Source organism: Halichoerus grypus, chromosome 2, assembly GCF_964656455.1.
Source record: "Halichoerus grypus chromosome 2, mHalGry1.hap1.1, whole genome shotgun sequence".
NCBI classification, from domain to species: Eukaryota; Metazoa; Chordata; class Mammalia; order Carnivora; family Phocidae; genus Halichoerus; species Halichoerus grypus.
The window spans coordinates 167,032,375-167,045,675 of NC_135713.1; the positions used below are offsets into that span (position 1 = coordinate 167,032,375).

The following is a 13,301-nucleotide window of genomic DNA, read 5'->3' on the forward strand; positions in this document are numbered from 1 at the left end:
TAAAGGGCCGAGCTAAGAACTTGGCACTCTGCCCAGGGTAAGGCCCACCTCCCTGGTGGGTGGTGAGGTCAGCGGGTACACGCAGGGAACAATTGGGACGGCAGTTTTGTGATTATGAAATTATTCTCAGCATCTTTTACTTTTGGTTTTTACAAAGGAGAAGAAATTATCGCGAGCAAATGGAAAGGACAGAGTGAGAGGAGGCGCCTTCTCCTGAGGCACAGAGGGGGCCTCAGGCACCAGCCCCGGGCAGGGAGGGGCCCTGGAGTGAGCACACCGCCCTCTGGAAGTCCCAGTACCCGCATTCAGGACAGAGCTAGGATTTGTAGGGCCTGGTTCTTAGACAATTTGCGGGTCTTCTTTAAGGAAAGGAAAAGAAAATTTATGAATCCAAAATTAGGTCCTAGGACTAAGAAGAGACTGTCCAGTTAAGGAGCCCTGTGGTTGAAGTTCTGTTAGCTTCATGGTGAATCTGCCTATGTACACATCACCTCGTTTAATCCCTGCAGCCACAGGAGGCCATATGTTTATCCCCACTTTGGGCATAATAAGATGGCCCCCAATTCTTTGTCATTCCTCCCATCATGGGCTCTGTGACTGCATGACCAATAGAATATGGCGGAAGTGACACTTTCTGGCCCAGGCCTTAAGACACTGAGAGCTTCTTCTTCTGGTCCTGGAGCACTCCCTCTTGGAGCCCTGAGCCACCATGTTAGAGGTCCAACCACCCTGTGGGAAAGACCATGTGGGGAGGCCCTGACACTGCACGGAGAGCTAGACAGAAGAGTGGAGCCATCTTGGACCCCCAGCCCCAGCCCAGCCACCAGCTCAATACTGCTGAGTGACCCGACTAAGGCCACATGGAGCAGAATCACCCGGACAAGCCCCATCTGAATTCCTGATCCACAGAATCATGAGATAGAATAGAAATAGTTGTTGGTTTAGCCACGAAGTTTTGGGGTAGTTTTGTATGCAGCCATAACTGAAACACCTCTTTTTTAAGACTTTTTATTTTATTTATTTGAGAGAGAGAGCAGGAGCTGGGGGGAGGAGCAGAGGGAGAGAGAGAAGCAGACTCCCCGCTGAGCAGGATGTGGGCTCAACCCCAGGCAGATGCTTAACTGACTGAGCCCCCAGGCGCTCCTGAAATATCTCTTTACAACCAAAGACGTTAAGGCTCACAAAGCCACACACCTGGTAAGCATAGGCACTGAGATGTGAACCTGGGGTCATCTGCTCCAGATCCTGTTCCCTTAACCACTGTGCTATACCGGGAATTCTTCAGAACTCGTACTGATGATTCTGATTTCAGTAGTTTGCTGTTTCTTTCATGGCCATACTGTGAGTGGGGAAAAAATACTGGATCAGGAAATCCGTGTGATCGCAGGTGGCTGCCCAGCCTTGGCGAAGTGGCCCACCCTCAGCAAAGGATGCCCCCGAGTGGCCTGGGCAACTAGCTGTCTTCTCGGCCCAGCCCCTCCTTTACTAGGAAAAGGGGGGTCCAGAGAAGGGGTACCATATGACTGGCTTTTTTTTTTTCCTTCGGGCAAAAAACCACTCTAGAATCCAGAAGTCATCTCACCTCCACCTGACCCCCTAACCCACATGGACGGGCTGGCATCTGCCTCACAATTGGACATTTCCCTTAGAGGTAAAGGATGGTAGACATAACAGGGAAAGTGTACTATTTAAATATGCAAAAGCTTGATAGAAATATGTAAGGTCAGCCCCCGGATTCCTCTTGATAAGATGTCAGAGAAGATGAACAGTTTACACACAAGGAAAAGCAGACAATAAATCCTCACATGGAAATGTGCCCAGCCTCACCAGCAGGGAAAGAAATGGGAATTAAATAACTTCAAGGTTAGAACAAAGAAAGATTATGTGCCTATTAAATGAGCAAAAATAAATAAAAATGATAAAATCTGATGTTGTCAGTGCTGGGGGGAAGGAGAGAGAATAGGGTGGCGACTCAGATGGTCTGGGCCTTCTGGAGAGAGCTGGGCAGCGTGCACCCACGGTAGAATGGTTCACACCTTCTGACCTATAAATCTGACTTGAGGAACTCTACCCCCAGGAAATATCCAAGGGAAGAAAAAGACATTTGTATGAAGACATTTCACAGCCATGCTCTTACAATATAGAAAACTGGAAACAACCCAGCCACAGGGAATCGCTGAGCAAATTCTGGCACGTTGACACAACGGAATACTATGTAGCGATTCAAAATGACAAGCTGTGGACTGTGGGCTACATAGAAATGTGTGTATGTATGAAATCATCCTGAGAAAAAGAACAGAACACAAATAGACGCACTCGGATCACAACCGTGAGTTCTGTGTGTGCGTGTTATCAAAGATCTAAAGAGAATTTGGCACAGTAATTGAGCTTAATGCTCATTAGCTTCCATATTCTATCAAAACCGAGTTTCCATTCACAATTTGTAAAAGGAGAAGGAGGAATCCCCTGGGGAAGCAGATTCCTCAGATCTCCCCGGTCACTGGTTCCAGGGCCGGGGGAAGTTCTTTCTTTGTTCTAACCTCAGTTCTTCCTGCTGCCCCGCCCCCCTCCCCCTGGACCGGTTCTTATTGTTCGGTTCTCCAGGGAGGCTACAAAAGCGGCTCTGCAGCCCACCTCTCCTTTGTTTAATATAATATCCCTTCAGAAATAAAATGACAATTCCATTTCTCCATCCCTACTTCACAAGCCTGCCCTGGATTCCCGGACTCAAGCATTCGGCTTCTTGTTAAGAATTTCAAACAGCTCCTCAGAAAGCAGACACTGGCCATGGCCCAGCCTTGAAATGAAAAGGAAACTGACTTCTGAAGGCTTCCCCTCTCTCTCAGGGTTGCCTGTCCTTGTGGCTGTCCTGGCGGGGGCAGGCAGAGAGAAGCGATCCCCTCAAATTCCATTTTAACACCCATTTTGGATCGGAAGACCATTAAAGAAAGAGCCGGAAGCCCTAGACCACGCTGCTGAGTGTCAGCAATTGCTGCTCGTGTCCTGGGGCAGAGCCGCCGAGGACGTGAGGCTGAGCTGCTCATCTGATGGCTTGATTGACACCTCGCAGACGGGGGTGGGAGAGCCCAGCCAGGGAAGCAGCGAGCTGTACAGCTCGAAATAATGAGAGGACTCGAATCGGGAGAGAGCGAGGAATAAATAAGAGAGACCTAGGAGTTGAATAGCAAGGCAGAATCTTCTGTTCTCGTTCTTCCGCCCCTTTTTGCCAAGGCGCTGGAGCCTGGGGCCAGGAGGCAGGCAGGCAGACCGAGAAGTGGCCCCTCCAGACCCATCCCACCAGCTGCCAGGGGTGTTTGGGGCCCTGAATGTGCAGAAGACGCCGGAGCGAGAAAACCAAGAGCTGTAGAGCTGGCTCTATATGTGCTCTCCGTACACATTGTAGCCCCCTCGCACGTCTCAGGTTCGGCTCCCCCACCCCGCCATCCCCCCTCCCTCTGCTGCCCTTGCCCCAGGTCATCCATCTGCCTTCGCTCACCTAGATTCTCGAATTAACCTCATAACCAGTCTCCTGGCCTCTCCTTGCCCCCCTTAATCTATCCCTCCACGCTCCTGCCAGAGTTCTCTCTCTAAACAGCAAATCTCACAGGTGACTCCCCTCCTGAAAATTCCTAACAGCCGCCCATTTCCTATTACGATAAAACCACAGCTCCTCAGCTTGGCACACGTTCTCGGCAGTTCGAGTTCCGGCCCCCGCCGGCTCTTGCAGCTTCATGGCAGGTCCCTTCTCCCTGTGCTCTTTAGGCCCTGGCAGGGCTGAGCTGAGAGAGGTCCCAGCATTCGCGGCGATGATGATTCCAAATTCCCCGACACCCCCAAGCCAACTTGGATGTCCTCTGTCCTAGACTCCCTTTCTCACTCCGTCTGCGTCTCAGGGGTAACAATGAGCAAAGTGGATTGCAATTGTTTGCAGGTCTGCCTTCCCCCCCCTCCTTCCCCCAACTCCTTAAGGGGCAGGGGTCTGCTTTTGATTGCCATCTTCCATAGGTCATGCAGACATAGGGAATGACAATGAAAGGGATGTCTCCTTCCCGCCCTGTCCTCACCCACTTTGTTCTCCTCACATGCAATACTGTGAGCATTTTCATTTGTCTCCTTCCAGAGACGTTTTATGAGTGTCCAAACATATTTAAAGGCATATTCTTTCCTTGAAATCTCAGAAGTTGCACACTATACGGCACCTTGCTGTTTCCATTTTTTATATCGTGGCTTCCGCATGAGTCCTATGGGGCCGGCCCCTTCTTCCCGATGGCCTCGTGGTAGTCCGTGCATGGAGAAGGCATTTAGGACAGAGAAGACACCCACACATGTTTGCCGAATGTGTGGTGGGTTTCTCTGGCTGCCGTAGGCACCCTAGACTCATAGCAATCTCCAGCCATCCGGTGTTGGGTGTTCAGGGAGTTCTTATCCAGGCTGGCCTGGCAAGGTTTATCAAAGTGTCTCTGTGAGCTGCTGAGGACAGGGCCCATCTTCAGGCCTGGAGGTCGTGGGGGTAGCACACCCGGAGACCCTGGCTTCCGCTTCCTGCCCTGTCTTCATGTTTGCATTTGTTAAGTGGCAGATATTACCTTCCACCCCACTCCCTCAAGATACAAGAGTTCCATTGCTAGGCAGTCTCCAGGGGAGGAAAGACAATAAGGAAAGTCCTGGGAATTGGGGCTGAAATCTCTGAGAAAAAATTAAATCACCATGTAGCTTGGGAAGGGAACAGCCACCTCACACCTCACTAGGACAAAAGGAAATGCAGTAAAAATGAGGGAGGAGACATTTTCATTGTCTTAAGGGAAAACTTTCCTGAAGATGAACACTGGAATCATCATCTTCTTCTTCTCCTTCTCCTTCTTCTTCCTTTTCTTCTTCTTCCTCTTCTTCCTCTCCTCCTCCTCCTTTTTCTTCTTCTTCTTCTTGGACTTAATAGTTTTATTTTCCAAAAGATACAGTTGGTGGGATCTGTTCATGCATCATCACCAGCAGCTGGGTATCTCTTCCCTTGGTGTTTCTGGTATAAATGACTTGAGCTCTATGCTATAAAACCGGTTTAATAAGTCCTTTACTGAGGAGCTCCTGAAGGGCTGTGCTGGCCAGGGAACCCGGAATCTTCAGTCTCTCGAAAACAACAGCTGGAGTTACAAGCTTATAGTTGGGAACTTCCTTACAGAGTTTGTCATATGTCGCTTTGTCAAATGAGACCAGGTTACCGAGCTTGTCCTCAACTATGCCTTTAGACCACTTCTTCTCTCTGGTCTTGCCCCCAGGTTTGTTCTCTGGATCTTTGTCTTTTTTGGCCAACTTTCCAGGATCTTTCTTCTTGTCATCCCTAGGCAGCATTGAGAAGCTTGGAGAGTAGCGGCCACCCCTGCCTTAGCCCCGCTAAGATGTTGGACAAAAATCGAATACTGGAATCTTCTTAATCTTGTCTCAAAGTCTTTCTATCCCAGCTGTACACAAATCTGTGTGCACATCTGCACACTCATCTAACTGTGGTGCTCTAAGATATAATCAGGTGTTCATTAAGTAGGTCTCTTTACACCTATGTGTATCTGAGCGGGTCTATTCCCATCACCAGGCTTTTGGAGAGCTCAGCAGACATTGGGAAAAATGGCAAATCAAAGAGTGCTGGGAATTGGTGTCCCAGGGCTGCCCCTTGGGGAGGTGAGGGTATATCTGGGATGGAAACAGTATATGAATTATCTGTAGGGAGCCTCTCCTCCCACTTTCCCATGCTTCATAGCCTAGCTATCAGGATACTCCGGGATCAGGATTTGCAGGGACGTGTGAGAACTAGGGGCAGGAAAAGTCAGGTGGCTTTCACTAGATTGGGCTGGCTTAACAGGTGACAAATAGCAACCAAACTTCAGTAGCATGCAGGAAGACCAACTCCAGGGATTCAGTGCTCTGGTATTCTCCAGTTTTCAAGGGGATATGGTCTTTCCTTCTCCGACCTCTGCAGCCTGACTATTGATGTTGCTGTTTGTTAGGGAATGTAGATGGATATGGGAGCTCAGGTCCTCCTGACATGATACTGCCAAACGTAGGGTCACGGAGGCAGAGAATCAGAGGGAAGCCTGAGGGAGAGGAGGAAAAGGAAGAGAAGCAGAATCCTGGATAGCAACTCCTACAACATCTTCAATCCCCATCTTCCATTTGTTGCCTCCAGGCTGACCCCCAAAGCCAGTCTGGCCCATCTCCTGAGTCATAATACCTGTAAGGCTTATCTCTCTTACTCTGATTTCTTTCTGGTTCTTATTCTTCTGTTCTTTTTTCTGTTTCTGCCCTGGGCCTCCTTCTTCTCCTTGAGGACAAGAGAGAAAGAGAGGTCTGAGGAAGGGCCTTTGCAGAGAAGTGGTAGGATACCAGGGCCTGGCTGGGGGGAGAGGGCTTGAGGTAGTGGAAGAGGGAGGGGAGCCTAAGGGAGCAGAGAATCTCAGGCATCAAAGCCACAATTCTGAGCTGTATCCCTCCCTCCTCTCTCATACGACTGCTGGTTTAGACAGGACATTCATGCTTGGGATTCACTGGCCTCTGGAATCTGTAGATTAGTGTCTTCTATCACTTCTGGAAGGCTCTCAGCCATTTCTCTCCTCAAATATTTGTCTCTGCCCTATTTTTCTTTTCTGTTTTTCTGAGATGCTAATTAAACATATACTAGGGCTCTAGCCACTGTATCTACTATTTTCTCCATCCTTCTCCCCTTTTTGTCTCTCCATGCTGCACACTGGGTAATTTCTCACTATTATCTTCCACTTTGCCAATTCTCTGTTCTGCATCTCAGCTGCTTTTAAAGTAATGAGTTGAATTTTAATTGCAGTTACTATTATTTTTTTAATTTTAAGTATTTGTAGGGATGCCTGGGTGGCTCAGTTGGTTAAATGTCTGCCTTTGGCTCAGGTCATGATCCCAGGGTCCTGGGATCAAGTCCCGCATCAGGCTCCTTACTCAGTGGGGAAACTGCTTCTGACTGATGCTCCCCCTGCTCATTCTCTCTCTGAAAAATAAATAAACAAGATCTTAAAAAAGAAAAAAAGAATTTGTATTGTGGGGGGCTTTCCTGGGTGGCTCAGTTTGTTGAGCATCTGCCTTCTGCTCAGGTCATGATCCCAGGGTCCCGGGATCAAGTCTCGCATCGGGCTTCCTGCTCAGCAGAGGAGTCTGCTTCTCCCTCTCCCTCTGCCCCTGCTTGTGTTCTCTCTCTCGCTCACTCTCTCTCTCAAATAAATAAAATCTTTAAAAATAAATAAATAAATAAATAAATAAAAATTTAAAAAAAGAATTTGTATTTGGAGTTTTTAAAGTCTATTTTGTCCCTTTACATAATTTCTTATTACATGTAAATATCTGCACTTGAACAAATTATTATTTATTACACATTAATTTATTGTATGTATTCCACATATATAGGAATAATATGAATACGAAGGGGCTTTCCTCTGGAGAGGATCGTGCTGACTTCTGCCAAACACTAGGGGCACCACCAGTCCTGAGCTATCTAAACAGAGTCCCAGGTCTGAGGTTCTCTGGATCAGGCAGGAGTCCTTTGGGATCTCAGTGTATTGAGGGGAGGATGTTCTATTAGACTCCCCACCATGTGCAGGCACTGAGCATGGATTTCTAGCCCGCTCATTCTCCCAAGTGTTCAAAATGAAAGTTCAGATTTGCTAGGATTGACAGATGCTTTTTCAGGGAAAATTGGTTTCTATGCTTTGGTTTTTTCTTCCATGTTGGCCTGTTGATTCCTTGGTATTTTATCAACTCTTTGAAGCTTTTAAGATATTCTTAAATTTATTTTTTAAAATTTTTTAAAGATTTTATTCATTTATTCATGAGAGACAGAGAGAGAGGGAGGGAAACAGAGGCAGAAGAGAAGCAGGCTCCCTGCAGAGCAGGGACCCCTGATGTGGGACTCGATCCCAGGACCCTGGGATCATGACCTGAGCCGAAGGCAGATGCTTAACGACTGAGCCACCCAGGCGCCCTTATTTTTATATTTTATTTAGCACTTCTAGTTGATTTTACTGTGAGGTCAGTCCAAATAATTCAGTCTACATTACCAGGCTTCCAACCTCAGTTGCAATCAAATTACTGGGACCCAGCATACATCCACTCAACAATATGTCCTTCATTTACATTCCCCTGTTCCCTCGGCCCCAGATACAAAGAGTGAAAACAAAGTGGCAATTGTCAACAAGAATGACCACCTCCCAGGGCACCTGACTGACTCAGTCAGAACATGTGACTCTTGATCTCCGGGTGGTGAGTTCAAGCCCCACGTTGGGCGTAAAGATTACTTAAAAAAACAAAATCTTAAAAACAAAAACAAAAACAAAAAAAGAATGACCACCCCCCTCAGAGGGCAGCAAGAGTGAGAATTTCATAATAGCTACCATAAGAACCAGATTTAGGAGTGGACTGGCCAAACTTTGGCTGAAGGACCAGAATACATGTGACCCTAAAGCATCATCATGAATTGGAATAAGATAGAAGAGAATTTTGCTGCTCAGGTGGCTTTTAGGGAATCCCTGTACTTGTTTGAAAGGAGGACTATTTTGGTAAGAGGCAGGTATAGGCTGTGACCTCCAAGGTTAACTGTCTTCAGCTGAAAGTGGGTCCTGCTAATGTACAGCTTTTGTTTAAAGACTGGGGCATGCACTTGCCCACCGAGGCTGCATTGCTGAGAACAATAGAGATGCGTGGTCTTCTGTTCATCCTTCTTCTTTGCAGTACCTAACCTATTTAAATAAAGTGTTGAACAAATATTTAAAGAATATCAGTTTTCTCTCTCTAAGTATAGCAAGAAATTGGCAACACAAGTTGCCTCTGGGGAGTGAAGCTGGGTGGAATCTTGTTACAGAAAGAGACTTGGAAGAAAACGCTGTACAGGTAATTGCTGTCCTGAGGGGGCTCAGGGCATCGTCAGCCTCCTGCCTGCACCGAAGCGCCCAGCCACAGCCAAGATTTGGCCTGGATGGGATCCAAATCCACAGAAAGACCCCAAAACAGGTGAAAGATGGTATGCAGCACCTGGATATGTAGGGAATATAAAAGGGGTGAGATAGTGGAGCCCGCCCCCGGGTCTCATCTCACTGAGCAGGTTCTTGTACAGAACTTTGGAAGGGTCCGTGCGAGCTCACAGTAGCACGGTATTAACCAGACACTCCCCTCTTCCTGCCTTCGTCCTTGGCAGCCCTCTCTTTGTCTCTCTCTCTCCCTCTCTCTCAGTGTCTCTCCACCCCGCCCCTCACTCCTTCTCTCTCCCTATCATACGTGTCCACCTTTATTTTCTCAGTATTTAGACGGGCAGAAGAAGGAAGGCTTAGAAAACACATTGGGAAAAGTCCAGCTGTGTTTGGAACAGACTATCCGTGCTCCTTGCCCAGAATTCTGAAAGGAAAGGAAACAGCCAAGGTTTGTGGAATGGGCTGGGGAAGGTCTGCCCGGAGCCCATCCCAAAAGCTTCCTGGACAACCCTAGTCCTTATCATTGCCCCTTAGGAACCCTCACCACATCGCATGAGCTCATCAAAAGCTTCGGGGCACTCACTTCATAGACATCTCATTCAATCGGCACGGCAGCCCTGGGAGGTGGGCAAGGCAGGCATTCTTAGCCCCATTTTGCAGATGAGGAAACTGACAGCTAGTAAGTGACAGGGCCAGCATTCTAACGCCCACCCAGGACTTCAAGCCCCAAGCCTTTCTCCGCATCCAGAGACGGACCCAATGCTCTCACTCAGAGCATCCTGGGTCCCGGGCTCAGTGTTTTTACAAAGGAGCAAGAAGGTGGCTCGTTCCGTGTTGCAAATCACAGCATTTCCCACCCCTCCCCTGCAAAGAAAGAGAAGGAACATGACCCCCAAAGGAAAGAAATTCTAAAGCAGCCCCTAGGGACCTCTGGAGAAGCTGTTTGATTTATTTCGGTCCCTACTGGTTTCTGTGCCACATTTATAAACGTCAGCGCCGGAAATGAAGTTCCCACTGCCCTAGCAGCTGCTGGTTGCGGCTGTTGCTCACTAAGGGTTCAGATAAAGTGTCTCCCCCTCCCCTTGATTGATAGAGAGCTGAGAATAAAAGAAAATAAAAGCCCCCTGGAGCACTGGTAGAAGGGAGGAGGCAGCTTCTCAGGAAGAGAAAGGGGGTGATCTTTTCTAGGCTGATACTAGTGGAAACAGAGAGGGTGTGTGTGTGCGTGTGTGCGTGTGTGTGTGTGTGTGTGCGTGTGTGTGTCCGTGTGTGTATGTGTGCGTGTGTGTGAGTGAGTGTATAGGGAAAAGATCCAGCTTTTAAGGCCACATGGAAAATAAACGCCTTAGCTCACATAGAGAGAGGAAAAGTAGTGAAATCCGTGGTCTGTTTCAGGGGCTCTGACACCAGATAGAGGGGAGGAAAGGGGACCCGTGAGGTTGTCTTTGTCACCTCTGCGTGTCTACTCTCCCTGAGCAAAATCTGCTATCTTCCAGGATCTGGGCCAGGGGCGGAGACTGGCAGAGACTGAGAGCAAGAGAGTCTGGAGGAGAGTGGCAAGAAATGAAAGGTAAAAGCTTCCCAAAGGACCACAGAGATCCAAGGCATTGCCGTTATTAACCGAACCAGCGGCTGAGATGGAAGCCTCCAAGCCGGGAGCGGTTCTGGTCCCGCCCGTGGTGCTGTTGTAGATACTGATGCATACACTTCGGCAATAATGCCTCTTCTTGCATGTCTTCTAAATCCGTGATGCTCTCTGGTCTTCGAGAAACACTGGTTGGGACCCATTCCAACAGTCCTAGCCGAGCACCTCCGGCGATCCCCAAAGCAACAAGACATTGAAACGTCACTTTGAATTTGATTGTTTTGTACCTTTATTTTAAAACATAAGCCAAATATTTCCAAATGACTACTGTTCTCTTCAAAGTCACCCCCCTGAGAGGTTTTGTAGTTAACCCAGTGTCACTCAATGTGTGGCCAAAATCATCCACTTCAGGGCCAGCTTATAACCTGGGCAATAAAATGTCTTATTACTTTACAGAGGTTCCTTCCTTTGCCCTAACTTGTTTATCACGCCTGTGTCCTGGTAACTTTCGGCCCTTTCCAAGCACTATGTCTTCTGTCGTGAGGTTAGCTCAGCGGAGCGGTTTGAACCCACCCGGGGAGGACAGGATTATTCAATGAGGGGGTGGAGATATAATTATTAGCATAAGAAAGAAACACACAAAAGGGAGAGGAACCCTTATATTGATGTGATGGGTATCTGGGTGGGTTCTTGCTTCTTTTCACTTTCCTTATACGGATAGAAGTGTTTTTGTTTCAAAAAAAAAAAAAAACAAAGTGTGGAGCAAGCAAAATGTGGTATATTTATACAATGGAATATCATTCAGCCTTAAAAGGTAGGAAATTCTGACACAGGCTACAACACGGGTGAACCTTGAAAACGTTATGCTGAGTGAAATAAGCTGGTCACGAAAAGGACAAATACTGCAGGATTCCACATATACGAGGTACCTAGAGCAGTCAAGTTCACAGAGACAGAAAACAGGTTGCTGGTCACCAGGGGCTGGGAGAGGCGAGAATGGGAGTTAGTGCTTAATGGAACAGAGTTTCAGTTTGGAAATGAAAAAGTTCTAGAGATGGCTGGTGGTAGCGTTTACACAACAACGTGAATGTACTTAGGGGGCGCCTGGGTGGCTCAGTCAGTTGGGCGTCTGCCTTCAGCTTGGGTCATGATCCCGGGGTCTTGGGATCGAGCCCTGTTTTTCCGTCTGGCTCCCTGCTCAGCGGGGAGTCTGCTTCTCCCTCTCCCTCCGCCCCTCCCCGCCCCTCCCCCTCGCTCATGCTCTCTCTCCCTCTCAAATAAATAAAATCTTTAAAAAAAAAAAAAAGGGAATTCACTTAGCCATGAATTGTACACTTCAAAAATGGTTAAAATGGTAAATTTTAAGTTATGTGAATTTTCAAAAAATATTTTATTTATTTATTTGAGAGAGCGAGAACAAGCTGGGGGAGGGGCAGGGGGAGAAGCAGGCTCCCCTCCGAGCAGGGAGCCCGACGCAGAACTCGATTCCAGGACCCTGAGATCATGACCTGAGCTGAAGGCAGACACTTAACCGACTGGGCCCCCTAGGCCCCCCAAGTTATGTGAATTTTACTATCAGAAATTTTTTTTAAAAGTGTGGAGGGGGTGCCTGGGTGGCTCAGTTGGTTAAGCAACTGCCTTCAGCTCAGGTCGTGATCCTGGAGTCCCAGGATCAAGTCCTGCATCAGGCTCCCTGCTCAGCAGGGAGTCTGCTTCTCCCTCTGACCCTCCCCCCTCTCATGTGCTCTCTCTCTCTCTCTCATTCTCTCTTTCTCAAATAAATAAAATCTGTTTTAAAAAAGCGTGGATAAATCAAATCTATTCTCAAAAGGTGAGGATTTGACATCACTGATGTTATTCAAAAGAATGTGCTATGGGGTGGGCCAAGGCCCAAAGAGAGAGGCCTCAAATATTCTTCTCTCTGGATCAAAACCAGAGCCCTGGGGGGTCAGGCAGGCAGCCTTCACTCCTGCTCTGAAGCTGCCCCAGGGAGGAGCTACACCTCCAGGTCTTTTGTTCTGACATTTCCTATAACCTCGTGCACCTGCAGCTGCGAAGCCACTCTCCCCGCCCTGGAATATTCCACAGCACAGCCTGGCTGGCTGACCTAGGCCGCAGGGGCTGGCCGGCTGCCCTGGCAGCGTGAACCAGGCTATAGCAAGTCATGGCTCTGCTGGCCAGGCGGCTGCTGAGGTGGCTTTTTAATCCTCCAGCCGTGCCTTCCTAGTGATTGCTTTTATTAGGAAATGTAATGAAAAAGACTATATGAAGCCCCTGCCAGAAAAAAAAAAAAAGCTAATAAGATTTTGCACCAAGTGTGGCGAGAAAAGAAAGGGGGAAAAAGCACATTAGGAGTCAGATAATGAGATAAATGAAAGACCGCAGGGAAGATCATTTTTGCAGACTTGCTGGATGGTTGTAAAATTTTTAATTTGCTGAATTCTCTTTTTTCGTTGTCTCTGACTCTCCCTGTCTCTTTCCCTGGCTTTCTGATGCTCTGAATCTCGTCTCCGTCTTTCTGTCTTCGCCTCTCCTTCTCTTCCCTGGTTGCTCTCCCTGTTTCAGCTCTTGCTTTTTGAGCGTGCATGTGCGTGCGTGCGTGTGTGCGTGCGTGCGTGTGTCCTTTCACCATGGCCAAACCTGCCCCTCGGGACTGGGGCAGGAGGCTGGCACCTTGGGCAGCGAGCCCCACCCAGTTAGAAGGAGCTGGAGGACAAAGGACTGCCGCTCCCCACCCCCCTTCT

The 13,301-nt window shown here is 48.2% G+C and overlaps 1 long non-coding RNA gene and 1 pseudogene across 1 annotated transcript in view; one reads left to right on the forward strand and one right to left on the reverse strand.

Moving 5' to 3' along the window:
* Positions 1-11,010, forward strand: part of LOC144381200 (uncharacterized) — a 36,233-nt gene extending 25,223 nt beyond the window's left edge. The window contains exons 2-3 of the long non-coding RNA XR_013446075.1: positions 9,302-9,420; positions 10,469-11,010. This is a non-coding gene — a long non-coding RNA (uncharacterized LOC144381200). The remainder of the gene's footprint in view (positions 1-9,301; positions 9,421-10,468) is intronic.
* Positions 5,044-5,354, reverse strand: LOC118554504 (small ribosomal subunit protein eS25 pseudogene; annotated as a pseudogene).
* Positions 11,011-13,301: the final 2,291 nt, after the last annotated feature.